At 49.8% G+C, this 26253-nt stretch overlaps 2 long non-coding RNA genes across 2 annotated transcripts; both read right to left on the reverse strand.

Annotated features, from left to right (window-relative positions):
• Positions 1 to 3273: 3273 nt before the first annotated feature.
• On the reverse strand, positions 3274 to 25586 carry LOC122457392. Its single transcript, XR_006276914.1, has 3 exons — positions 25503 to 25586; positions 7318 to 7322; positions 3274 to 3284 (listed from the first exon to the last, which is right to left on the reverse strand). It is a non-coding gene; the product is annotated as an uncharacterized LOC122457392 (long non-coding RNA).
• On the reverse strand, positions 15190 to 24392 carry LOC119847859. Its single transcript, XR_005290171.2, has 3 exons — positions 24327 to 24392; positions 23869 to 23949; positions 15190 to 18031 (listed from the first exon to the last, which is right to left on the reverse strand). It is a non-coding gene; the product is annotated as an uncharacterized LOC119847859 (long non-coding RNA).
• Positions 25587 to 26253: the final 667 nt, after the last annotated feature.

Consider the following 26253-nt stretch of genomic DNA (forward strand, 5'->3'; position numbering starts at 1 on the left):
GGTAGGCTAATTCCAGCAGTTAACAAGAATATCAGAGGAACAGTGGGGGGTGGGGTGGGAGGGAGAAATACCATGGGGAAATAGTTTTACTTTGTGTAATGACTCATCCATTCCCAGTCTCTATTCAAGCCTAAATTAATTGTATCCAGTTTGCAAATTAATTCCAATTCAGCAGTCTCTCGTTGGAGTCTGTTTTTGAAGCTTTTTTGTTGAAGTATAGCCACTCTAAGATCTGTGATCGAGTGACCAGAGAGATTGAAGTGTTCTCCAACTGGTTTTTGAATGTTATAATTCTTGACGTCTGATTTGTGTTCATTCATTCTTTTACGTAGAGACTGTCCAGTTTGGCCAATGTACATGGCAGAGGGGCATTGCTGGAACATGATGGCATATATCACATTGGTAGATGCGCAGGTGAACGAGCCTCTGATAGTGTGGCTGATGTGATTAGGCCCTATGATGGTATCCCCTGAATAGATATGTGGACAGAGTTGGCAACGGGCTTTGTGGCAAGGATAGGTTCCTGGGTTAGTGGTTGTGTTGTGTGGAGTGTGGTTGCTGGTGAGTATTTGCTTCAGATTGGGGGGCTGTCTGTAAGCAAGGACTGGTCTGTCTCCCAAGATCTGTGAGAGTGATGGGTCGTCCTTCAGGATAGGTTGTAGATCCTTGATGATGCATTGGAGAGGTTTTAGTTGGGGGCTGAAGGTGATGGCTAGTGGCGTTCTGTTGTTTTCTTTGTTGGGCCTGTCCTGTAGTAGGTGACTTCTGGGTACTCTTCTGGCTCTGTCAATCTGTTTCTTCACTTCAGCAGGTGGGTATTGTAGTTGTAGGAATGCATGATAGAGATCTTGTAGGTGTTTGTCTCTGTCTGAGGGGTTGGAGCAAATGCGGTTATATCGTAGCGCTTGGCTGTAGACAATGGATCGAGTGTTATGATCTGGATGAAAGCTAGAGGCATGTAGGTAGGAATAGCGGTCAGTAGGTTTCCGATATAGGGTGGTGTTTATGTGACCATCGCTTATTAGCACCGTAGTGTCCAGGAAGTGGATCTCTTGTGTGGACTGGTCCAGGCTGAGGTTGATGGTGGGATGGAAATTGTTGAAATCATGGTGGAATTCCTCAAGAGCTTCTTTTCCATGGGTCCAGATGATGAAGATGTCATCAATGTAGCGCAAGTAGAGTAGGGGCATTAGGGGACGAGAGCTGAGGAAGCGTTGTTCTAAGTCAGCCATAAAAATGTTGGCATACTGTGGGGCCATGCGGGTACCCATCGCAGTGCCGCTGATTTGAAGGTATACATTGTCACCAAATGTGAAATAGTTATGGGTGAGGACAAAGTCACAAAGTTCAGCCACCAGGTTAGCCGTGACAGTATCGGGGATACTGTTCCTGACGGCTTGTAGTCCATCTTTGTGTGGAATGTTGGTGTAGAGGCTTCTACATCCATAGTGGCTAGGATGGTGTTTTTAGGAAGATCACCAATGGACTGTAGTTTCCTCAGGAAGTCAGTGGTGTCTCGAAGATAGCTGGGAGTGCTGGTAACGAAGGGCCTGAGGAGGGAGTCTACATAGCCAGACAATCCTGCAGTCAGGGTGCCAATGCCTGAGATGATGGGGCGTCCAGGATTTCCAGGTTTATGGATCTTTCTGTATACAGTGCTATAAAATCACTCCTGGACAGAGGCAAAACCATTTCACATGTAAAGGGTTAAGAAGCTAAGGTAACCTCGCTGGCACCTACCTCAAATGACCAATGAGGGGACAAGATACTTCCAAATCTGGAGGAGGGAACAAAGGGTTCGGTCTGTCTGTGTGATACTTTTGCCAGGAACAGATCAGAAATGCAAGCCTTCCAACTCCTGTTAAATTAGTAAGTAATCTAGCTAGAAATGCGATAGATTTTATTTTGTTTAGTGGCTGGTAAAATAAGATGTGCTGGAGGGAATGTAGATTCCTGTTTTTGTGTCTTTTTGTAACTTAAGGTTTTGCCTAGAGGGATTCTCTATGTTTTGAATCTGATTACCCTGTAAGGCATTTGCCATCCTGATTTTACAGAGGTGATTCTTTTACTTTTTCTTTAATTAAAATTCTTCTTTTAAGAACCTGATTGATTTTTCATTGTTCTTAAGATCCAAGGGTTTGGGTCTGTGTTCACCTGTACAAATTGATGAGGATTCTTATCAAGCCTTCCCCAGAAAAGGCGGTGTGGGGCTTGGGGGGATAGTATTTGAGCCTATCACTGTAAGCCATGTTTCTAACCCTTTAATAATTCTTGTGGCTCTTCACTGAATCCTCTCCAATTTATCAACATCCTTCTTGAAATGTGGCCACCACAACTGGACATAGGATTCCAGAACCAAACATATAACCTCCCTACTCCTACTCTCTGTTTACACATCCCAGGATTTCATTAACTCTTTCGATCACACTGGCAGCTCATGTTCAGCTGCTTATCGGCCATAACCCTGAAATCTTTTTCAGAATCACTGTTTCCCAGGATAGCGTCCTCCATCATGTAAGTATGGCTTCCCCCAGATGTATATATTTACATTTAGCCATATTAAAATGCACATTGTTTGCTTGTCCCTAGTTTACCAAGCAATCTTATCATTGTTGCTGTAATGTCCCATGGGAGTTGTATTTGGGGTGCCACATTGTCCCATTTCACCCCTCCCCCCAGGTGGGGTTCCATAATCAGACTGGATTTTCAAAAGCGTTCAGCCAGCAACAGCTTCCATTGAGAGAAAGAGAATTCCCTACCTCGTGTACAATAATGGGAATTGCAGGGTGTTGTTGAGCACTTCTGAAAATCTGTCCCCTTTGTTTGATGTTAAAATGGGAGCTGAGCTGTTTTGAAAATGTAGTCCTCACTGTGGTGAAGTGGTTGGTTTGGTTTTTTTTTTTGTTTTTGTTCTTACGGGTGGATTTAGGTTGGGATGTGTGCCATTGGTGTTCTAACACTCTACCAATGGTGAGCCCCTCCTCTAGAGATGTGGGTGTCTTGGGGCCAAAACATTGATGGTAGTTACCACCTAGTATCATGCCAACTCATTGACCTCTTGACCGTTATGCTGAGTGGCTTGCTCTCGTAAGGTGAGCTGAAAGCTTTGACAAGTCAAATGTTTTCAAAGGTGAACCATCCGCAGGAGTACCATATATCTGGAATTTCCTGGCCTCCTTTTTGGTAGTCTGCCCTCCATCCAAGTGGAAATGTCTGGGATTTTTCAAGCAGAGTAAACTTTGCAGCTCAGAAAGAGCCATCTCCACTCCCTGATTGGTCCCTCCCTGCATCTGTGGCTGCCAGATCTCACCTGCCCTGGCCTGGCCTGGCCCACCAAGTAAGCGGAGGCACCAAGCACCTCTTGGACAGTTCACATGCCCACTGCGGTGCCTGAGATTCCAGCTGGGAGGGGTGACAGGGACAGGCCCTGGCGGGGAGACACCTGCAGGGAGGCACTGACTGATGAGATGGTGCTGAGTCCTGGGCCTGTGCCAGGCACCCTACCACCATGACAGGAAATGCAACACGGTCCCCACCTTGAGTTAAGCTCAGGTAACCTCTCCAGTGCCCCCAAATGCCTCCTCCAGTCCCAATATATGCACACCTCAACAGCACCCCCAAAACCCCCTCCCCATACACACTCCCCCTCCCATTCTCCCAACTACCCCCTCCCAGTACACACATACACACACACACACACACACACACCCACCCTCCAGTACCCCCAAATGTCCCCTGCAGCACCCCTCAAATGCCCACCAATACACACACACTGCCCTAGCAACCCAAAAAGCCCCCTCACCTCCCCATACACACCCCTAGCAGCTCCCCCAAAATGCCCCCTCCCAGTACTCACACAATCCTCCAGCACCCCCAAATACCCCATCCAACACCCCCTAAATAACCCTCCCAGTACACATACACCCCTCCAGAACCCCCAAATACCTCCTCCAGCACCCCTCAACTGAACCCTTCTCCAGCTCCCACCCCCCATGCCCCCACGGAAGTGTCCTTTATTTGTGAACTTGAAATATGGTGACCCTAACCATCCATAAAAGTTTGTTTCCCTGGTAGAACAAATGGAAGACTTTGAGCTTCACTTAGATGATCTTGTTGGACCAGGAGGTCAGAATGTTTGTACATTTATACTCTTAGCCTAAAGAACATGGCCAGCACATGTCCTGCCGAATGAATCACTACATAGACAGTGTGTGAGAATCCCACAGGTCTCCCTGTGTATCAAGAATTTAAGCACTAATGAATCCTTGGCCTTTTCTTTTCAGAAGCTGAGGTTGCCAGGGACCATTGGGGTTCCAACACCTTGCTGTTCAGCAGTCCCATTCCTTCAGAAAGTTGGCAAGTTTTGCCGTACAGATCATATGCATCCAAATGCTGATAACTCTGGGGTGAAGCATCTCTCCCTCTGAGGCTGCAGGAGAACTGGACTGCTCCTCTGTCTCCTCTTTTTTCTTTCTGCCAAATTCTAGGATCTTTTGAACATAAACACGCTGTTTCTCCAGGGGTAGGTGGAGAACCCCTACAGGGACCCAGTGCAGTCCTGACCAAAAGAACTCCAGAATCGATGTCCGGAGGTTGGCCAGGAAACCCGGGGCCGGGATCAGGGTGTTGAGCCGGCACCAGAGCATGGACAGGACTAGTTGATTAAGCACTAGCGCTCTCCCTCGAAGGGAGAGGCACCGGAGTAGTCCTGTCCATTTCCGGAGCCGCTCTGTCACCCCGCCCTCTAAATTCTGCCAGTTCTCCGGCAGAGAGGGATGCGTGGCAGAAAGGTAAACGCCCAGATAGAGCAGCGGACCCGTGCTCCACCGGATGGCCTGAAGCGTGGGTGGGAGGGAGCTCGCCTGCCGTCAGTCCCCTACCACCAAGCCAGAGCTCTTGACCCAGTTGACCCGCACGGAGGAGGCTGCCGAGTTGATGGCCTGGCAAGCCTCCACCCGCGCCAAGTTGCCCGGGTCCTGGACCACGAGGAGCACGTCATCAGTGTACGCCGACAGGACCAGCCGCAGCTCCGGCTCCCACAGCACCAACCCTGTCAACCTCCTTCGGAGGAGACAGAGGAAAGGCTCGATCGCCAGAGCATACAGCTGGCCCGAGAGGGGGCACCCCTGCCGTACTCCTCGCCCGAAGCTGACTGGTTCGGTCAGGGTCCAGTTGAGCCTGACCAAACACTCTGCGGAGGCGTACAGTGCCCAGAGAAAACCCACAAACTGGGTCCGAAGCCAAACGCTTGCAGAGTGCTCAGGAGATACCCGTGATCCACCCTGTCGAATGCCTTCTCCTGATCTAAAGACAGGAGGGCGAACGACAGACCATCCCTACACCCGAGTTCCAAAAGGTCCCGGACCAGATATAGGTTGTCGAAGATGCTGCGGCCTGGGACAGTGTACGTCTGGTCTGGGTGGACCACGTCCGCCAGCACGGACCCTAGCCGCAGCGAGATTGCTTTTGCCAACACTTTGTAGTCCGTGCTGAGGAGCGAGACAGAACGCAAATTTCGTAAATCGCAGAGGTTCCCCTTCTTCGGCAATAAGGCGAGCACGACTCAACTGCACGAAAGAGGGAGGACGCCGCTCTGCAAAGACTCGGCCCAGACGGTAACTAGGTCTGGGCCGAGGACATCCCAGAACACGCAGTAGAACTCCACGGTCCGCCCGTCCATGCCCAGAGATTTATTGGTGGACATTCGACGGAGGGCTTCCGAGAACTCGGCCAGAGTGAGAGGCAGCTCTAGCTGGTCTCGGTGCTCCGGGTGTAGTCACGGCAGATGAGCCAGGTGTGCACCTTCCCTAGGTCCCACCACCGCCACGCCGAGGGAAAGGCACGCTGCTGCCCTCGCCAGGCCAGCCAGAACTCCCAGAAGGACGCCACGAAGCCCACATTCTCCAGCAAGCTGTTGTTAAAATGCCAATAGGCCGGCCCCGGCCTCTCCACGCAGAGGGAGGCCATCACGGTGCTAAATGATGGTCAGAAAATGGGGCCGGCCGGATGCTGGAGGAGTGGGCTCGTGAAAGATGAAAGCGTGATAAATAAATGCGGTCCAACCGGGAGTGGCGCGACCGATGGGCCTCCACCCGGACAAAGGTGAACGTGGAAGTGTCATCCGGGTGGTGGTCGCGCCAGACGTCCACCAGGGAGTGGTGTTCGACTATCTCCTGGAGGACGGCGGCGGCGGCCGGGCTCTGCTCGGTCCCCGAGCGGTCCCGCTCCTCAAGGGTGATGTTAAAGTCCCCTCCCAGGACCAGGCACTCCTGAGGATCCAAGGTGCCGAGGAAGGCGGACGCCTGCTGACAGAATTGCAGCCGCTCCGGGCTTGCTGCCCGGGCATAGATTTTGACGAGGTTGACTATGAGCCCCTCCATGTGGACCCGGAGGTGCAGCAGGGGACCCGGCACAGCCTCGGCAACCCCCAGCACCTCGGGCCGTAGGTCAGGGGAGAACAGGGTCGCCACTCCAGCCGTACGAACTGTGAGATGGCTAAAGTAGACCCTGTCCCCCCAATCCAGCCGCCAGCTGTCTTCGGCGGTCGGATCTGTATGGGTCTCCTGCAGGAAAACCACAGAGTACCTCCCCTCTCGAAGGAAGGAGAGCACCTGGGACCTGCAGAGACCCATCCTACAGCTGCGGGTGTTCAATGTTGCGATGGTAAGAGGTGCCATGAGGAGGGCTTGCGGGGGGATCCTCGCCGGTAGGGATGCTCGTGGCTCCCGGTGGGCCGCGCAGCAGTCCATGACCTACCGCCTAGGTGAGTAAGGAGTCACGGAAGAGGCGGACCCGCTGGTAGGCCGCGGCGCCCTGCCTCCCGGTCCTTTTACCCTCCCCCATGAGGGCCCTTTCGGCCCAGAGGATTTGATTAAAGTCACCCCATCGCTGGAGGGCAAGCTGGACTTTGTTGCGGGAGCCACGGACGTCTTCTAGAAACTCCCGCAACTCCTCTCGCAGCGCATGGGGGGCTGGGGTTATGGTCTGGTTACTCCCCGACGGGGCCCTTGGTACAGCCCCGTGGCCCACCGAGACGGGCAGACAGGGTGCGGACCCCCTACGGGGCTCCTGATGGGTTTGACCTGAATGCTGGGGCGATAGGGGGCGGCGGAGGGAGGATAGCAGCCCCAGGTATATCGACCTACTATATACCTACAAATAACCCATTCCTACAAATAACCCATTCCAGTGCTTCACCACCCTCCTACTGAAAAAGTTTTTCCTAATATCCCCAACCTAAACCTCCCCCACTACAACTTCAGATCATTGCTCCTTCTGCAACCACTGAAAACAGCCGAACTCCATCCTCTTGGGAACCCCGCCTTCAGGTAATTGAAGACTGCTAGCAAATCCCCCCTCACTCTTCTCTTCTGCAGACTAAATAATCCCAGTTCCCTCAGCCTCTCCTTGTAAATCATGTGCCTTAGACCCTCCGCTGGACTCTCATCTTTTCGACAGTGTAGGGCCCAAAAGTGGATGCAATACTCCGGGTGTGGCCCAACCTGCGTCGAATATAGGGGAATAAGCAGTTTCCTTGATCTGCTTGTAATGCTCCTACTAATACAGCCCAATGTGCCGTTGGCCTTCTTGGCAATGAGGGCACACTGTTGACTCATATCCAGCTTCTCATCCACTGTAATCCCCAGGTCTTTTTCTGCAAAACTGCCACTTAGGCAGTCGATCCCTAGCATGTAGCAGTCCATGGGTGTCTTCGCTCCTAAGTGCTGGATTTTGCATTTGTCTTGGTTGAACCTCATCAAATTTATTTTGGTCCAATCATGCCAAACTAACCTAATTTCCTTTTTTGACCAAGGTACTGGGCTAGTGGATGGGGCGAAGAAGTAGATGTGCTATATCTTGACCTTGGCAAGGTTTTGGACATATTCCCACGATATTCTCATGAGCAAACTAGGGAAACACAGTCTAGGTTAAATTAGTATAAAGTGCATTCACGAAAGAGAGCGCTCAAAGAGTAAATATAAAATCACACTGGGAGGGCGTATCTAGAGTGGTCCTGCAGGGTACACTTTTCAATGGAGTCATTACTTGGATAATGGAGTAGCATGTATGCTTGCAAAATTTGTGGATGACACCAAACTGGGATAGTTTGCAAGAATTTTGGACGACAGGATTAGACTTTCAAATAGAATGACCTTCACAAAAAAGACCTTGAGAAATGGAAGAATTGGTCTGAATTGTACAAGATAAAAGTCAATATATATCAGTGCAAAGTACTTTACTTGGGAAGAAAAGGTTAAACACATGACTACAAGATGTGAAATAATTGGATGGGTGGTACTGCAGAAAACGACATGGGGTTATAGTTATATAAACATGAAAATGAGTCAACAACGCAATGAAGCTGCGAAAGAGGCGAATATCATTCTTTTGTGTATTAAGACAATAAAATCTTAAATATTAGACACAGGATGTCATTATCTGGGTCTGCATGTCAGCGGTGAGGCTTCAACTGGAATACTGTGTCCACCTCTGGGTGACAAGTTTAGAAACGGTGTGGACAAATTAGAGTCTAGAGGAAACCAGCAAAAACGATAAGAAGTTTAGAAAGCCTGACCGAGGAGAAAAATTAAAAACCTGGGCATATTTAGTCTAGGAAAAAGAAGGCGGGGCGGGAACCTGAAGATAGTTTTCAAATATGTTAAGGGCTGTTATAAAGAAAACAGGGAGCAACTGATCTCTGGCCACTATACATGGGACACTAATAAATGGGTTTAATGGGCAGCAATAGAGATGTAGGTTAAATATTAAGAAACACTTTCAAATATAATCATATTTAAGCTCTGCAATAGACATCCAATGAAGACAGTGAAATCACCATCATGTCAGCCATGTCAGCCTTGGTTTAATTGGTCCTTCCTCAGCTGTATTTAATGACTTCTGTAAATAAATTTCTGTGATTCTATGAATTCTACTTAAAATTGATACATTCTTGTTCTGTATTCATATTGCTGCAGAACGCTTCAATAATTCCTAATCAGACTCCCCTTTGGCTATGGTCATTGTTTTTATTCCTAGGCTACCAATAAGGAACCTGAAGCACAGCAGCGGGAGGTGATTTGTCATAGATGAATCTCAGGCCAGAAGAATTAAGGCCAATCAGGACTTTTTTAAAGAAAAAGAATTCTAGCAGTGGTGGTCTATTACTAGATGGAAATGCTAGAATTGTAAGATGTGTTCAATAAATATTTCTGTTCTGTTGCTGGGGAAAAAAACAAACAGAACTATTCCATCACACTTCCATCAAACAGCAACTACCAAAGCAGACATTTTTAATCAACACAGCTGAATGACTTGTATCCACGATCTTTAAAAGAACTGGCTGAGAAGCTCGTTGCCTCATTATTGTTTATCTTTAATGTCTTGGAACACCGCGGAAGAAAGCCAAAGGTGTACCAATATTTGATAAGGATGAGCAGCACAACCTGGGTAACATGGGCCTCTCGGTCTGACATCGAGCCTGGGCAAATTGATAGAAGAGTTGATTAATAAAGAACTAAATGTTAATGCCCATCACGACAGGTTTACGGAAAATAAATTCTTTCAAACTTACTTGATATCCTTTTTGATAAGATTACAACCTTGGCTAGTAAAGGTAATAGTGTTGACGTAATATACCTACTTCTTTAAGACACTTGATTTGGTAGAATATTGCATTCTGATTAAAAAATTAGAATATTATAAAATAAACATAGCACAAAGGCTGGCTACTCCATAAATCGCAATATGTGATTGTAAATGGACATGAGAGAGGTCTTTACCTTCTGGGAAGTGGTAGATGCTGCAGAACAATCTGTTGTAGAAGGAGCAGCCTCACTTGATAAACTGCATGTAAGCAAATAATATGTACTATAATAGGACTAAATATATAATATATAAATGTGCACATCTGAGCTCATACTTAAAGGATGGGGCAGTCAATCCTGGGACGTCGAGACTCTGAAAACAAATTGGGGTTATGATGGATGATCAACTAAACATGAGCTTGCAGAGGCAGGCTGTGGCTTTTTGCTCGTGCATATACAGGAGACTCTTAAGTAGGATTAGAGAGTGTTTTTGAACCTCTGTATTTGTCGCTGGTGCCACTGCTGCTGGAATTCTATTAATTTAACAAGGGTTGTGGTATATTCTCCAGCCCTGACAATGTTTACATCAAGATTTGATGTTTGCCTAAAATGTTATGCTCTAGTAATTATGTTAGGGAGGTTTCCTGAGCCTGTGTAATGCAAGAGATCGGACTAAATTTTCATAATGGCCATATTTGTCCTTGGAATTTACAAATCTATAAATGTCACACAGTGATTAAAACTGATAAATACCATACTTCCAGCATAGTGATCACTTCTTCACATCACCTTGCCGCTTTAAGCGTACGTAATATTTTTCTGGGAAGGTGAGACTGAACTCTCTGGTCATACATTTCATTTAAAAGGAATCAGCTAGCTCCAGAATAGTCAAACCTGTGCCACAGCCCTATCCACTGGAACACAGGAGCATAGTCATTACTGTACTCAATCACACCAACAGTCCATCTAGCCCAGTCTCCTGTCCCCGACAGTACCAATGCCAGCTCCTTCAAAGGAAGATGTGAGCGACTCTGCAGAGGTGTCTGCTTCACTCCCCTTAGTTAGACAACATTCATTCTCCATTATTTGTTAATACCATCAAAGAGGCTAGTTTGTAGCCCCTCCAAATTTGAAAAACGTGGGGTAAGTCCATCTGACTCTCAGACTGCTCTAGAGTACAGTATACAGCCTTATAGCTAGATTGTCAGGGACAAGTGCTCACTCTGCTTTGAGATACACGATACAGGAACCAAAAACCAGACTAATACAGTAGCATTAATGACTTGAGTTGTTGATGCAATTCAGCAATGAGCCTTTCAACTTCAGATCCCAATATTAATTAAGAACTGAATCATTTATGGCTCTTATGTTATTATATATGCTATCTAATGCCAAGGCTCTAAATTAAACATAATTCAAGATTTGGAAAGTCTGATTCCAGAATGCTAATGACATGGTTTCACACAAGGTTAGGGCTGCATGTGGAAGGCTGCTGCTGCTGGACCTCAGGTCTCTCACCAGTTGTTATTAATGGCAGTTACATGAGAATTGTAATTGTAAGCTCATAGTAGGTAGGTGATATGGAAGGGGGGGGTTCAGCTGTTGTGACCTGCACTGGATGTGCCATGTTTGTCTTTCTTCCACAGGACAGAAGCGACTTTGTCTGTACAAAGTGCAAGCTGGTCTCCATATTGGAAGAGAAGATTGAAGGTCTGGAGCAACAGGTAACGACCCTGCGTTGTATACGAGAGACTGAGGATTTTCTGGACCAAACTCAGGATAGCCTTCTAGGGGCACAAAGCTCTAAAGATATAGAGCAGGTTGCACAGAGGAGCCAAGAGGCCAGTGAAGAAGCTTGGCAACATGTGACCTCCAGAAGAGGTAAGCGGAATGTCCGGGTTCCAGTAACACAGACACAGGTAACTAACCGCTTTCATGTTCTCTCCACAGGTACCAATGCGGAGAGTGGACCAGATGATATGTCTGGGGGGAGAAAGCAGAAGGAGACTCCGCTGGTTGGGAGGCATGAGATGCGATGTCCTGAGGTTGGGGGTTCCACGACCACCAGTCCCAAGAGGAGAAGGCGGGTGGTGGTGGTCGGGGACTCTCTCCTCCGGGGGACTGAGTCATCTATCTGCCGCCCTGACCGGGAAAACCGAGAAGTCTGCTGCTTGCCAGGGGCTAAGATTCGTGATGTGACGGAGAGACTGCCGAGACTCATCAAGCCCTCGGATCGCTACCCCTTCCTGCTTCTCCACGTGGGCACCAATGATACTGCCAAGAATGACCTTGAGCGGATCACTGCGGACTACGTGGCTCTGGGAAGAAGGATAAAGGAGATGGAGGCGCAAGTGGTGTTCTCGTCCATCCTCCCCGTGGAAGGAAAAGGCCTGGGTAGGGACCGTCGAATCGTGGAGGTCAACGAATGGCTACGCAGGTGGTGTCGGAGAGAAGGCTTTGGATTCTTTGACCATGGGATGGTGTTCCATGAAGGAGGAGTGCTGGGCGGAGACGGGCTCCATCTTACGAAGAGAGGGAAGAACATCTTTGCCAGCAGGCTGGCTAACCTAGTGAGGAGGGCTTTAAACTAGGTTCACCGGGGGAAGGAGACCAAAGCCCTGAGGTAAGTGGGAAAGCGGGATACCGGGAGGAAGCACAGGCAGGAATGTCTGTGAGGGGAGGGCTCCTGCCTCATACTGGGAATGAGGGGCGATCAACAGGTTATCTCAAGTGCTTATATACAAATGCACAAAGCCTTGGAAACAAGCAGGGAGAACTGGAGGTCCTGGTGATGTCAAGGAATTATGACGTGATTGGAATAACAGAGACTTGGTGGGATAACTCACATGACTGGAGTACAGTCATGGATGGTTATAAACTGTTCAGGAAGGACAGGCAGGGCAGAAAAGGTGGGGGAGTAGCACTGTATGTAAGGGAGCAGTATGACTGCTCAGAGCTCCGGTACGAAACTGTGGAAAAACCTGAGTGTCTCTGGATTAAGTTTAGAAGTGTGTGCAACAAGAGTGATGTCATGGTGGGAGTCTGCTATAGACCACCGGACCAGGGGGATGAGGTGGATGAGGCTTTCTTCCGGCAACTCACGGAAGCTACTAGATCGCATGCCCTGATTCTCATGGGTGACTTTAATTTTCCTGATATCTGCTGGGAGAGCAATACAGCGGTGCATAGACAATCCAGGAAGTTTTTGGAAAGCGTAGGGGACAATTTCCTGGTGCAAGTGCTAGGGGAGCCAACTAGGGGGAGCGCTTTTCTTGACCTGCTGCTCACAAACCGGGTAGAATTAGTGGGGGAAGCAAAAGTGGATGGGAATCTGGGAGGCAGTGACCATGAGTTGGTTGAGTTCAGGATCCTGACGCAGGGAAGAAAGGTAAGCAGCAGGATACGGACCCTGGACTTCAGGAAAGCAGACTTTGACTCCCTCAGGGAACAGATGGCCAGGATCCCCTGGGGGACTAACATGAAAGGGAAGGGAGTCCAGGAGAGCTGGCTGTATTTCAAGGAATCCCTGTTGAGGTTACAGGGACAAACCATCCCGATGAGTCGAAAGAATAGTAAATATGGCAGGCGACCAGCTTGGCTTAATGGTGAAATCCTAGCGGATCTTAAACATAAAAAAGAAGCTTACAAGAAGTGGAAGGTTGGACATATGACCAGGGAAGAGTATAAAAATATTGCTCGGGCATGTAGGAAAGATATCAGGAGGGCCAAATCGCACCTGGAGCTGCAGCTAGCAAGAGATGTCAAGAGTAACAAGAAGGGTTTCTTCAGGTATGTTGGCAACAAGAAGAAAGCCAAGGAAAGTGTGGGCCCCTTACTGAATGAGGGAGGCAAGCTAGTGACAGAGGATGTGGAAAAAGCTAATGTACTCAATGCTTTTTTTGCCTCTGTTTTCACTAACAAGGTCAGCTCCCAGACTGCTGTGCTGGGCAACACAAAATGGGGAAGAGATGGCCAGCCCTCTGTAGAGATAGAGGTGGTTAGGGACTATTTAGAAAAGCTGGACGTGCACAAGTCCATGGGGCCGGACGAATTGCATCCGAGAGTGCTGAGGGAATTGGCGGCTGTGATTGCAGAGCCCTTGGCCATTATCTTTGAAAACTCGTGGCGAACGGGGGAAGTCCCGGATGACTGGAAAAAGGCTAATGTAGTGCCCATCTTTAAAAAAGGGAAGAAGGAGGATCCTGGGAACTACAGGCCGGTCAGCCTCACCTCAGTCCCTGGAAAAATCATGGAGCAGGTCCTCAAAGAATCAATCCTGAAGCACTTAGAGGAGAGGAAAGTGATCAGGAACAGTCAGCATGGATTCACCAAGGGAAGGTCATGCCTGACTAATCTAATCGCCTTTTATGATGAGATTACTGGTTCTGTGGATGAAGGGAAAGCAGTGGATGTATTGTTTCTTGACTTTAGCAAAGCTTTTGACACGGTCTCCCACAGCATTCTTGTCAGCAAGTTAAGGAAGTATGGGCTGGATGAATGCACTATAAGGTGGGTAGAAAGCTGGCTAGATTGTCGGGCTCAACGGGTAGTGATCAATGGCTCCATGTCTAGTTGGCAGCCGGTGTCAAGTGGAGTGCCCCAGGGGTCGGTCCTGGGGCCCGTTTTGTTCAATATCTTCATAAATGATCTGGAGGATGGTGTGGATTGCACTCTCAGCAAATTTGCGGATGATAGTAAACTGGGAGGAGTGGTAGATACGCTGGAGGGGAGGGATAGGATACAGAAGGACCTAGACAAATTGGAAGATTGGGCCAAAAGAAATCTAATGAGGTTCAATAAGGATAAGTGCAGGGTCCTGCACTTAGGATGGAAGAATCCAATGCACCGCTACAGACTAGGGACCGAATGGCTCGGCAGCAGTTCTGCGGAAAAGGACCTAGGGGTGACAGTGGACGAGAAGCTGGATATGAGTCAGCAGTGTGCCCTTGTTGCCAAGAAGGCCAATGGCATTTTGGGATGTATAAGTAGGGGCATAGCGAGCAGATCGAGGGACGTGATCGTTCCCCTCTATTCGACACTGGTGAGGCCTCATCTGGAGTACTGTGTCCAGTTTTGGGCCCCACACTACAAGAAGGATGTGGATAAATTGGAAAGAGTACAGCGAAGGGCAACAAAAATGATTAGGGGTCTAGAGCACATGACTTATGAGGAGAGGCTGAGGGAGCTGGGATTGTTTAGTCTGCAGAAGAGAAGAATGAGGGGGGATTTGATAGCTGCTTTCAACTACCTGAAAGGGGGTTTCAAAGAGGATGGCTCTAGACTGTTCTCAATGGTAGCAGATGACAGAACGAGGAGTAATGGTCTCAAGTTGCAATGGGGGAGGTTTAGATTGGATATTAGGAAAAACTTTTTCACTAAGAGGGTGGTGAAACACTGGAATGCGTTACCTAGGGAGGTGGTAGAATCTCCTTCCTTAGAGGTTTTTAAGGTCAGGCTTGACAAAGCCCTGGCTAGGATGATTTAACTGGGACTTGGTCCTGCTTTGAGCAGGGGGTTGGACTAGATGACCTTCTGGGGTCCCTTCCAACCCTGATATTCTATGATTCTATGATTCTATGATTGCTCATGACTGTGTGCCACCTGAACAGAATGGGAGCTGCACCTGATCAGCACACCACAAGGGGTATTGGGACACAAGCTGTGTCATCTTAGGCACCCAAAACTGGAGGCACTAAAAATTGTCTCACTGGCTAGAAGGCCTTGATGTATAAAAGTAAAACGACTGGTGGGAGGGTAAGACAAAAACCAGAAAGGCAATAATATGATGCAACATAATTTTTACTGCAAAGAGGAAATCGAATATAGAGTTACAGAGTAGAAAAATATCTTCCCAAGGCTTCTTTATGGCTATAACCATCACTCACTCCAAGGTCATGCATTTCACACACATCGGTCTTCTTTCTTTCTCGTAGCTGTGGAGTTTCACAAGAAAGGACTTCTTGAACCCATTTCATGATCCATATTTCACCCAGCTCAGTGTCATGTTGACAAATGAAAACATGAGCAGAGGGGGTGTGTGACTATGACTCCTGCTAGTAATATTCGGCTTATACCTTGTTCTGTGACTATTCCTATACCAAAGGTCGAAACATTTTTCTAAGGGTTTATCTTGGTACCATGTGATGTTAGCTTTGCACCCAATTGCTAAATTAAATTTATATGATTTTAACTTCTTGGTTGATCTAGTTTTTATTTTGACTTTCCCTGCCACACTAAAATTCTAACATTACTTTTCCCATCATAATTATATTCCTATGAACTGTAATCAAGTTACTTTGTCACCTCTCAATTTCTTCATTTATTTCTTTTTTAGTAAACTACGTATGTTGAGCTCCTTGACTTAGTGAGACTAAGGTGTTTTTTCCAACCCTCACATCACTCTGCGCCCTCTACAAATTTTCTGTTTCTCAAACCCGGCCGCAGTATGCTAATCCTGGTATCAGCAATGGCAGATACCTAAGTAAAATCAGTTTCAGACACCTACTAATAATTCACCGATGTATACATCCAAGGATAACATGGGTCCTTTTTACACAGCATCACATTGTGAGCTCATGTTGCGCTACTGGTGCATTCTGACCCATCAAACTTTGCTTTGTTCTCCATTGTGTAGGTATGGACTCCCTTCCTTGTCCCTACATATATGATCTTCCATTTAGCAGCAATAAAATTTGTTTTGTTTGAATTGACCCAGTCTACCAGGTCTAGCATAGAATACTTAGCTAAATTAGATGTATTCAAGTGAGCAGGGCCTGATTCACGCTAGTGTACTTAGGGAACTAGCTGCAGCACTCTCTGAAAGATTAACGATTGTCTTGGAGACCTTATGGAAGGTGGTGACATCCCAGAGGACTACAGAAGGGCAAACTTAGTGCTCATCTTTGAAAAGGTGGAAAAAGTAGGACCCCCCCAAAAAATTATAGACTTATAAATTAACTATGATACTGAGAGAGATACTGAAACAAATTATTACATAGTTTGTAAGCCTGTAATAAGCTGATAAGTAATAGCCAACACGGATTTCTCAACGACAAATAGTGCAAAACCAAAATAATTTCTTCCTTTGACAGGGATATTGGCCTAGTGCATGGGGAGAAGCAGTAGACATGATGTTTTTATTTTAGGAAGGCTTTTGGACAAGACATTTTTATTTTAGGAAGTCTCACAAGACATCCTCATAAGCAAACTGAGGTTGGTAGTCTAAATAGAAGTACTATACCGTGGATGGAAAACTCGTTCAAAACTCTACTCAAAGAGTATTTATCAATTGTTTTCTCTCCGATTAGAAGGTCTTCATTTGTTCTCATAGGACAAGATGGAATCATCTGACTTTGCAGCAAGGAAGATTCAGGTTGCATATTAAAAAACATTGTCTAACTCTAAGGAGGGATAAAACCTGAAAGAGGCTAATTCGGCCTGTTGTGTAATTCCCTGTGCTCGGAGGTTTTCTGAATTGGTTAAAGAAATAACTGTCAAGGAAAACATGGATTTAAAAATACAACTAATGTCAGAGCAGGTACCAATGCCTCCAGACTCCCAGCTGAAACATTGCTTCTGATGATCGTTTGTGTTTGACAACTTCTTTACTGGTCTCTCAGTTAGTCAGCTTTTAAGACATTGAACCTGGGCTTTACTAATTTGTTTATTTGTTATGTGTTAAGGTAATTTTATGTTTATGAAAACTTCATTTTCTTTCAAAATGTTTTAACAACTCTTACAGCCGGGCATTACGAAAAAGAATGTGGCAGAACTTTTCATGAGTGTGTGAAAAGCTGTGACTTACTTTTTTGTTTAACATGTGGAACACCTCATGTTCCCAAAATGCAGAATATTGAAACTCAACCTGAAGCCAAAGGAAGATGGAGGATCTCAACATTGCTGGGTAGAAATCAGGGCCAAAGATGTTGTCAGGCATTCAGAAATGGAGGTAGCAAAACTTGGGGATACTTTGTCTTAACTTGGTATACAAGCCTTAGGGATATGAAAATGTAATGAATGGGAGACAACAGAAAACCAGAATGTCAATACTATGATGCAACATAAACTTCAATGAAATGAGAAATACTGCAGTGTAGAAAGAATGTCTCCCCAGTCTTTCACTAGGAGCTGCAACCAATCACTCGCCCGAAGTGATAAAGTTCACACAAGATGTTCTTCCTGGCCGCTGTGGCGTTTCACAGTCAAGATCTCTTTGCAACCATTCAAGATACTTATTTTGCATTAGATAGTAACAAAAAATAAATGTTCTGAGTGTAAGAAGTGAGAGCGGCTCCCCGGAATGTCACCATTGCGGGAGAAAGGTAGCTCACCACCCTGGAGCCGCCACACCCTGTAGCACATGCGTCGATGGTGCTGTTAAGATATGGCTTGGGGAGTGCCTCCCCACAGGGTGAGCAGCAAGACATCTCTCTGCGATGGAGTTAAACCTGAAACACACAGCAGTAAGTCTAGTAAATAGAAGGCAAAAGTTCAACTTCAGTTAGAGTTTCAAAGCTCAAATACAGGGAGCAGGCAAAAATCAGAGGAAAAAGAATACTTTATATTGGACGGGCGTTCTCAACATAAAAACTTTATGTTTTTAAGTTTGTTTCAGATAGTTGTCCAAGGTTTGTCACTTTTGCTTTCATTTTCTTTTTTAAAAAATTGTTTTCAAATTCCTAGTAAGATCTTGTCAAATGTTTTTTTTTTCCAAAAGGGTTGATGAAAACATTTTCAAATGGTTTAAAAGGAGCCTTCTGACTTTTATGGAAAGAAAAGTCTCTTCTTTTTGAATCTGAAAGAATTCAGTGAATTCAGCCCAATGTCGTGAACAGTTCCCTTGCCTGAGAAGAGCATTTTGAGCTAGTAACAGCACTTTGACTGTTCTCTAGTGCCTTTGTGCCCCCTCAGATAACAAGTAACTTCTGTTTCTTTTGCCCTCAGTCATGAACTGCACTTCATCTCTGAATTCTCCACTGAGAACGCTTCCAAGAGCTCCCAACTCTTCTGCAGGGTACTGCAGTGTGTTTCGCATGGCGCAGCAGTGACACTGGGTGGCCAGTCCGGGTATTGCACAGACTGTGTTTCCCATTCAGCTGTGGTGACACCTCGTGGCCAGTCCGGGTATTGCACAGACTGTGTTTCCCATGAAGAGTCAGTGACATTCTTAACTGGCCATTCAGTCTTGCAGCAGCAATTTGGGGAAGTACACTGAGTGTTACCAGAACTGGCTACTCGGTGTCACTGCTCTGTGGCTGGAAATATGTGCTGTATATGTCCATGGTGCAGGCCCCACGTCCCCAGGCTGGTTAGTACAGTGCACAGGGCAGCACGAGGGAGCTGTGATTTACCCCACACACAATTAGTTGTTCTCCTTTGGGCAAGTTCTTTGCTGGGTCTCAGCTCTGCTATGCCGAACTATGTAGTCTGATACCAGCTCTTGCAGGCAGCCAAGGGTGGTGACAATGGCCCAACACCCCAGTCAGTGTTTGACTCTGCCAGAGCAGCTGCTTGGCTTTGTCTGTGGAGAAGGCAATGTGAAGCAATCGAGTTCTAAACAGCTCTGAACTCACAGCAAACTGGGTACTGTTCATCTATGGAGGGTCAGCTTTTGCGAAAAGCTAGTGTTGTAGCTGTAGGGTTTATGTAATTTGAATACTGCCAAGAAGGTGCCTCATTGGTATCCATAGAACCAAGTAAAAGATTGCTGGGTGTAGCGGCTCTGTCATTCAACTTGCTTTTGAAATACAATAGCCCTGACCACAGGCCTTTGGGCAACAGTTGAGGTTCTCCAAGGACCTCTGGCTCTATAGCCAGTCATGTTACTGACATGCTTGAGCCAGTCTAGCAGAGCAGGGGGCTGTGATTCCCTTTTACGGAAGCTGTGCTGGGTAGGTCCTAACGTAGCATGGCCCTAAATAAGATACCCCAGGCAAGATCTGACCCTAAGCCCACCTGCCTCCTGCTCCCCACCATCTCCAGGTCTTGGCACCCAGGGCACACCCAGTGAGCTGAGAGGGCATCTTTCCATTGACTCCAGGGGGTTTGCTTGTGGTCTGTCCCAATGACCAGCAGGGAGGATTGGCAGACAGGCCTGAGTGCTTTACACAGTCCCTGGGACAGCCTGCACACAGGTCAAAAAGGGCTGGTTACACTTGGAGCGAGAAACTGACCTAGGTGTCCATGGTCTTGCCAAGGGTAACCCAGGCAAGCTCAGCACTGGCTCTCGCTGGTCCCAAGTCAACTGACAGGCCAGGCCGACCCCTCCCCAGAATCCCACCACACACTGCCCTGGATCCAGCCTGTACCAGCCACCCGCCCCTGACTCGGCCCCTGGCTTGTCAGAGCATCCTCCCATTCCCTGAGTACCTGGCACGCTGTGTCCTCCCCCATACATAGGAAGCTGGGACAAGCACCAACCTCCACCATGCCTCAATACCAGCCAGAGCTTGGAAAGAAGGACACCAGATACAGCCCACAGAGCCAGACAGACAGCCCACAAAGCCAGACAGGCAGCCATGCTTCCCACACAGCAGTGCTGAGCATGGCCTGGACACCAGGCATCCCAGCTAATGTGCCGAGCATGGCCTAGGTACCACGCACATCCACTACCTGGGCACCGGTGTCTGACGCTGGCAGACCAAGTCCAGCTCATTCCCAGGGTCTCATCTCTCAACCGACCACTGACAAAGGCAGAGCTGGAACCATCCTGGCTCAGCTGTGGGTATATTGGTACACCAGGTATTAGAGTTATAACAAAGGGTTTAGTGTTTGGATTTTACTGAAGGCTTGTGGGTTGCTACCTGCACGAATCTCACGTCTAGAGTCTGTAGCCCACATTGTCAGGTCTCTGTGACATTGTAAATCACCAGACAAGCAAGAGCCATCCCTGTAAAGTGCAGCTCTCCAGCAGAACATGCAGGAGTCCCGGGGGGCCATCAGAGGCAAGAAGCAGAGGGGGTTGGATAGGGGGCAGGGGCCAGGCCATGCCTGGCTGTTTGGGGAAGCATAGCCTCCCCTAACCGGCCCTCCATACAATTTCTGAAACCCGATGCGGCCCTTAGGCCACAAAGTTTGCCCATCCCTGGCCTATAACCATCTCCTTAAGAAGGACATTGTAGAGCTGTGAAGAGAGAGAGGGCTGCGCATTGGAAGAGTCACCAAGGCACAGATGATTGCTCAGTTGGAAGAGAATGATTGCTCTAAGGAGCTGGTTCCTGACCTAGCTGGGGCTGTGAGAGAGGCTGGAAACAGCCAGGCAGCCCCAGGGGTCACCCCACTCACTGACCCAACTGTGGCCATGGGAGGGGCTGAAAGCATCCAGGTAACCCCAGGATCCCCCTACCCGACCAACAGGGGATCTTCCCAACCGAGTTCCCCGTTGGTGGAGCTGAGATGGTTGGAGTTGGAACTGGAACTGAAACTGAAAGAGCTGAAGGACCATGAGAGACAGAGGCAGCATGAACCAGCGATGGCAGAGCTGAGAAGGAGAGAGACCCCAGCCGTGGTGAGTGGGGATAGGCCCACAGGAAACTCTGATATAAAAGTGCTGCCTCAGTTTAAGGAAGGGGATGATAAGAGACGCCTTCCTCACAGTCTTTCAGAAGGCCTGCAACGTGCACCAGGTTGGCCCTGCAGACAGGCTTCAGCATCTCACTCCCTTACTGGGTCCCAAGACCATAGAGATGTTCAGCCAGATGGATGAGGTGGAAGCAGGGGGACTGAACTGTTCAAAAAAGCCCTACTGCGCAAGTTTGAGCTGACCCCTGAGGCATACAAAAAAAGGTTCCGGGGTGTGCAGAAGACCTAGGGGATGACCAATCTGGAACGGGTCACGTTGATGGGGGAATACACTTGCAAGTGGGTGAATGGGACTGGGCAGACGAAGGAGGAGGTGATTGAACTGGTGGGGCTGGAACAACTGTATGAACTCTGTCCCCCTGACCTGAGGATGTGGCTGGTGGACAAGAGGCTGAAGGACCTGCGCCGCACAGGGCTGCTGGCTAACGAGTTTGTAGCTAGCAGGTCGGGACATGGAATGGAATCCCAGAGGGACAGGCCCACACCAGTGCAGAAAGGGAGGGGTGCAGAGGCTTCTCTGAAGGGAGTCAGATAAATCCCTCCCAAGAGACACAGCCAATAGCTGAGCTGACCGACTGGCCCCAGGGGACCAAAGGGACCTGAGGTGTAATTACTGTGGGCAGAGGGGCCACAGATGGGCCCAGTGCCAAAAGCTCAGGGACAGGATGAGCAAACCGAGCCCTCAAAGGGTTAACTGGGTGGGAGCCCAGCTGGAGGACGGGCTGGCTCCCCAGGCAGGAGGGGCTGGCAGTTTAGCCATGGCCCAAGAGGGAGGAGTCTCCCAGGCCAGCTCCTCCGGTAGACTTGATGTTCTGGATTCAAAGTTCAGTCTACAGGGTGGGCACAGAATGGCCCCCGAGGAGCAAGTGCCTCATTCACCTGGAGGTGGATGGGAAGCAGATCACTCAGTACTGGGACATGGGTGCTAAGGTGACGCTGGCCCGGACCAAGATGGTGGCCCCAGACCAGGTGTTGCCCAAGACCTACCTGACCCTGACGGGCGTGTGCGGGCCCCCATTGAAGGTACCTGTGGCGAGGGTACATCTGAAATGGGGGGCCAAGGAGGGGCCCAAAGACATAGGAGTGCACCATCAGTTGCCAATCGAGGTGCTGATGGGAGGGTGACCTGGCAGATTGGCCGGGCAGCCCCCAGAGCACCCTAGTCATCACCCCTAGCCAGGGCAAGCAAAGGGCACTCTGCCCTGACACCGGGGGGCGGTGCCCTGCTGGGGACACAGGTTCCTACCCCAGCAGGAAAGCAGCCACTGGGGACAGGACTTGGGGCTGCAGCCTCAGACCCAGCCACTGAGATGGAGCAGGTCCCCATTCCTTTCCCCAGCCGCTGAATTCCAGGCTGAGCTGTGGAAGGATCCCTCCTTAGAAAAGCTGAGGGAACTTGCTGGCCACAGCAGGCGAAACTCCTGAGGGAAGACTGCCAGGAAAGATTTCTGTGGGAGACGGGATTCCTGTACCAGGAATGGCTCCCCAAGGGGAAGTGGAACTGTGGGGGATCAGGTGGTCCCCCAGAAGTACCGCCGCAGGCTTCTGTACCTGGCCCACGATACCCCTCTATTGGGACACCAGGGGATCCAGTGCCCCAGGCAGAGGCTGCTAAAGAACTTTTACTGGCCCGAAGTCTTTGATGCCGTCCAGCAGTACTGCAAGTCCTGCAACCCCTGCCAGAGGGTGGGGAAGGCCTGGGACAAGGGGAAAGCAGCTTTGGGGCCCCTGCCCATCACAGAGGAGCCTTTCCAGAAGGTGGCCATGGACATAGTGGGAGCCCTCAGCAAGGCAACTTGCAGGGAAAAATACATTCTGGTGGTGGTAGATTTTGCTACTCGCTATCCCAAGGCAGTGGCCTTGTCCTCTATCAAGGCAGATACTCTGGCAGACACGGTGCTGACCATTTTCAGCAGAGTGGGGTTCCCCAAGGAGGTCCTTGCAGACCAGGGCTCCAATTTCATGTCAACTCTGCTCCGGTGCTTGTGGGAGAAGTGTGTGGTCTGACACATTTGGGCCTTGGCATATCACCCTCTGTCCAACGGGATGGTGGAGAGGTTCAATGGGACCCTAAAGATGATGCTAAAAACCTTTATGAACCAGCACCCACAGGACTGGGAAAAATATTTACCTCAACTGCTTTTCGCGTACTGGGAAGTGCCCCAGGAATCAACTGGATTCTCTCCTTTTGAGTTGCTGTATGAGAGGAGAGTGAGATGACCCCGGACCTGATGAGGGACCAGTGGGAGGGGAAGGCCTCCCCTGATGGAGAATCAGTGGTGGAGTATGTCCTGACCTTCCGGGAAAAGTTCGCTGAGGTAAGTCCAAGGTAAGCAGGTCTGGTACGACCGCTCAGTGCATGCCTGCTCCTACACCACCGGGGACCAGGCGATGGTTCTCATTCCCGTGAGAAAGAACAAACTACAAGCTACCTGGGATGGGCCCTTTAAGCTCATCAAACAGCAGAATGAGGTGAACTATGCAGTGGAACTGTCTAACTGGGCTCACCAAGTCAACATGATGAAGCCCTACTTTGACAGGGAGAATTTGTTACTGACTGTGCGTGGCCCGTGGGAGGAGTTGGCCGGCCCTTCACTGAATCAGTTCCCCTCTCTGACCTGCTAACCCCTGCCCAGCAGGCGAGATCTGAGAGGTGCTGGGCTCTTACAAGCAGCTGTTCTCCAACTGGCCTGGGCTCACTAACCTGGCTGTCCGCCATGTGGAGACAGGAGCTCCCCCTCTTGTAAGATGCTCCCCGTTCCAGGTCACTGAAACAGCCCAGGACCTGGAGAGAGAGTCAAGGATATGCTGGCTTTAGGGGTGATCCAGCCGTCCTCCAGCCATAGGCATGTGCATGGGGTTGTACCAGGCACCCCCTAATGCCCTGAGTTCCGGCTGGAAAGGCTGCTCCTCCCTCCTGCCCCACTGGAGGCTTAGGGGGCTGGGGGATGAGGAAGAGGAGGGGGCTGCAGCGGTTGCAGGCAGCGATGGCGGCGGAGCCGGGTTTACATCGTTGCTGCGCTCCTGGCCCCAGCAGCGCGGGGTGAGTGGAGTCGGCCCAGGGGCCCAGCTCCACCAATATTTAGGGCCGGGTGTCCCCCCCCCGGCCCCACCTGCCGCCCCCCTGCACCTCCCCCAACCCCCTCTTGCTCCCCCACACACCTCCCCAGGTCCTGGAGCAGAGCATCTCTGCCTCTTCCATGAGGCTCCATGCTGCCTCCCTGCAGCAACTGCTGCCGCAGGGTCCTAGTGCCGCCCCTCGACTGCCTGGGCAGACTGACCCTGAGCCTGCCCTTCCACCTCAGACCCTTCCCTTTTCCAGCGGGACCCTCCACCAGCACAGGGCCCCCTGCCCGCAGTCCCCGCTCCTGCCCCACTCTGGGCAAGGGGCAGCCCCATCCCTCGCCCCCAGTGAGGCTACAGGCAGGGGCAACAGCCGGGGAGGAGGTGCACGCCATGGGGGAGGTGAGGGAGATTCCTGGACCTGAGAGGGACCCTAAGAGCACATGCAGTGACAGTGGTGGGGGTGAGTGTGCTGCTGGGAGGGGGGAGGGGGTCTCCTCCCTCAGAGGTCGCTGCTGCTGGCAGGGAAAGGGCTGGGGGGAGTCCTCCTGTCTGGCCCCTGTCCCAGAGCAGCCTGCCTGCACCCCAAACTCATCCCCAGCCCTGCCCCACCCCAGAGCCCACACCCCCAGCCAGAGCTTTCAGCCCCCCCACCGCACCCTCAACCCCAGCCCTGAGCCCCCTCCAACACCACAATCCGCTCATCTCCAGTCCCAGCCAGAGCCCTCATTCCCCCACCGCACCCTCAACCCTCTACCCCAGTCCTGAGCCCCTCCAGCACCCCAAACACCCCAGCCCCAGACAGAGCCCTCACCACCCACACTCCTACTCTCACCCTGAGCCCCTCCCACACCCAAACCCCTCATTTGCAGCCACATTCCCACAGCCCTCACCCCACACCTCTTACCTCTGCACCCCCTCCCATCCCCAAACTCCCTCCCCAGAACCTGCACCCCCTCTCATCCCCAAACTCCCTCCCAGAGCCTGCACCCCAATCCCCTGCCCCAGCCTAGGGCCTGCACTCCAGATCTCCCCCACCCAAACTCCCTCCCAGGGCCTTGGCAGGTGGGGGAGCGGAGTTTGTTGGGCGGAGATTGGGCAGGGGCAGGTTCTGGGCACCACCAAAATTTCTACAAACCTGCCACCCCTGGTGATAGGGTCCCCCTGGCCCACCCACACAGGGTGTATTTGTTACTTCCCCAGCAGCTGCACAAAGTTGTTGTAATTGTGTCACATGGCGAACCCCACGCTGCTACCATCACCCCTCCTGGCCACCCACCCAGGCCCGCCCAGCCAAACGCCGCCTCCCCAGCGCTACACGTGACCTTTGTTGACTTACATCAGTCATAGTGCTCTTCCACAGCTGTGCTCCGGCTTGGTTGGCGCTCTTTGCGCCCTCCCCGTAAGTGCCATCACGTCATTAGTCAAGGGGGTGCGTCATAACCATACAGCTAAGGGTAGCCTAGAATTCCTCCTTACCTGTAAGGGGTTCAGAAGCTCAAATAACCTGGTTGGCACCTGACCAAAGGGACCAATGGGGAAAGAAGATACTTTCAAATCTTGGGGGGGGAAAGCTTTGTGGTGTGTTCTCTGGGGGAAACTAGAAAAACATCAAGTCAAAAAAAAAAAAAAAAACCTCCTTCTCTTATAAACCATCCTGTACAAGTCTCTGATATTACAAAAAGAGTAAGTAAATAAGGCAAGGCGTGTTAGATTACCTTTTGTTTTTTGTTTGTTTTTTTTGCCGTGTGCATGGTGTTTAGGATCTGTGTGCGCATGCACACATGCACAACTTAGAGGGAACAGTGGACCCAACTGAGAGTGCCAGTTCAGGACCAATTGCTTCAAGCAGGGCAGTTACAGCCCAAGGCTGGGGATTTTCCACCTCTAAGGCAAACCAAACCAGACAGACAGAGAGGACTTTGGTCTCACCCCACTGGCTAACTACAAGTCACACAAGCAATTCCCTTAGACACTCCGGTTTCCCAGTATCTCCACCAGTGCCACTCGTTATGGGGACAAATGG

The sequence above is a fragment of the Dermochelys coriacea genome, chromosome 24 (genome assembly GCF_009764565.3).
Source record: "Dermochelys coriacea isolate rDerCor1 chromosome 24, rDerCor1.pri.v4, whole genome shotgun sequence".
NCBI classification, from domain to species: domain Eukaryota; kingdom Metazoa; phylum Chordata; order Testudines; family Dermochelyidae; genus Dermochelys; species Dermochelys coriacea.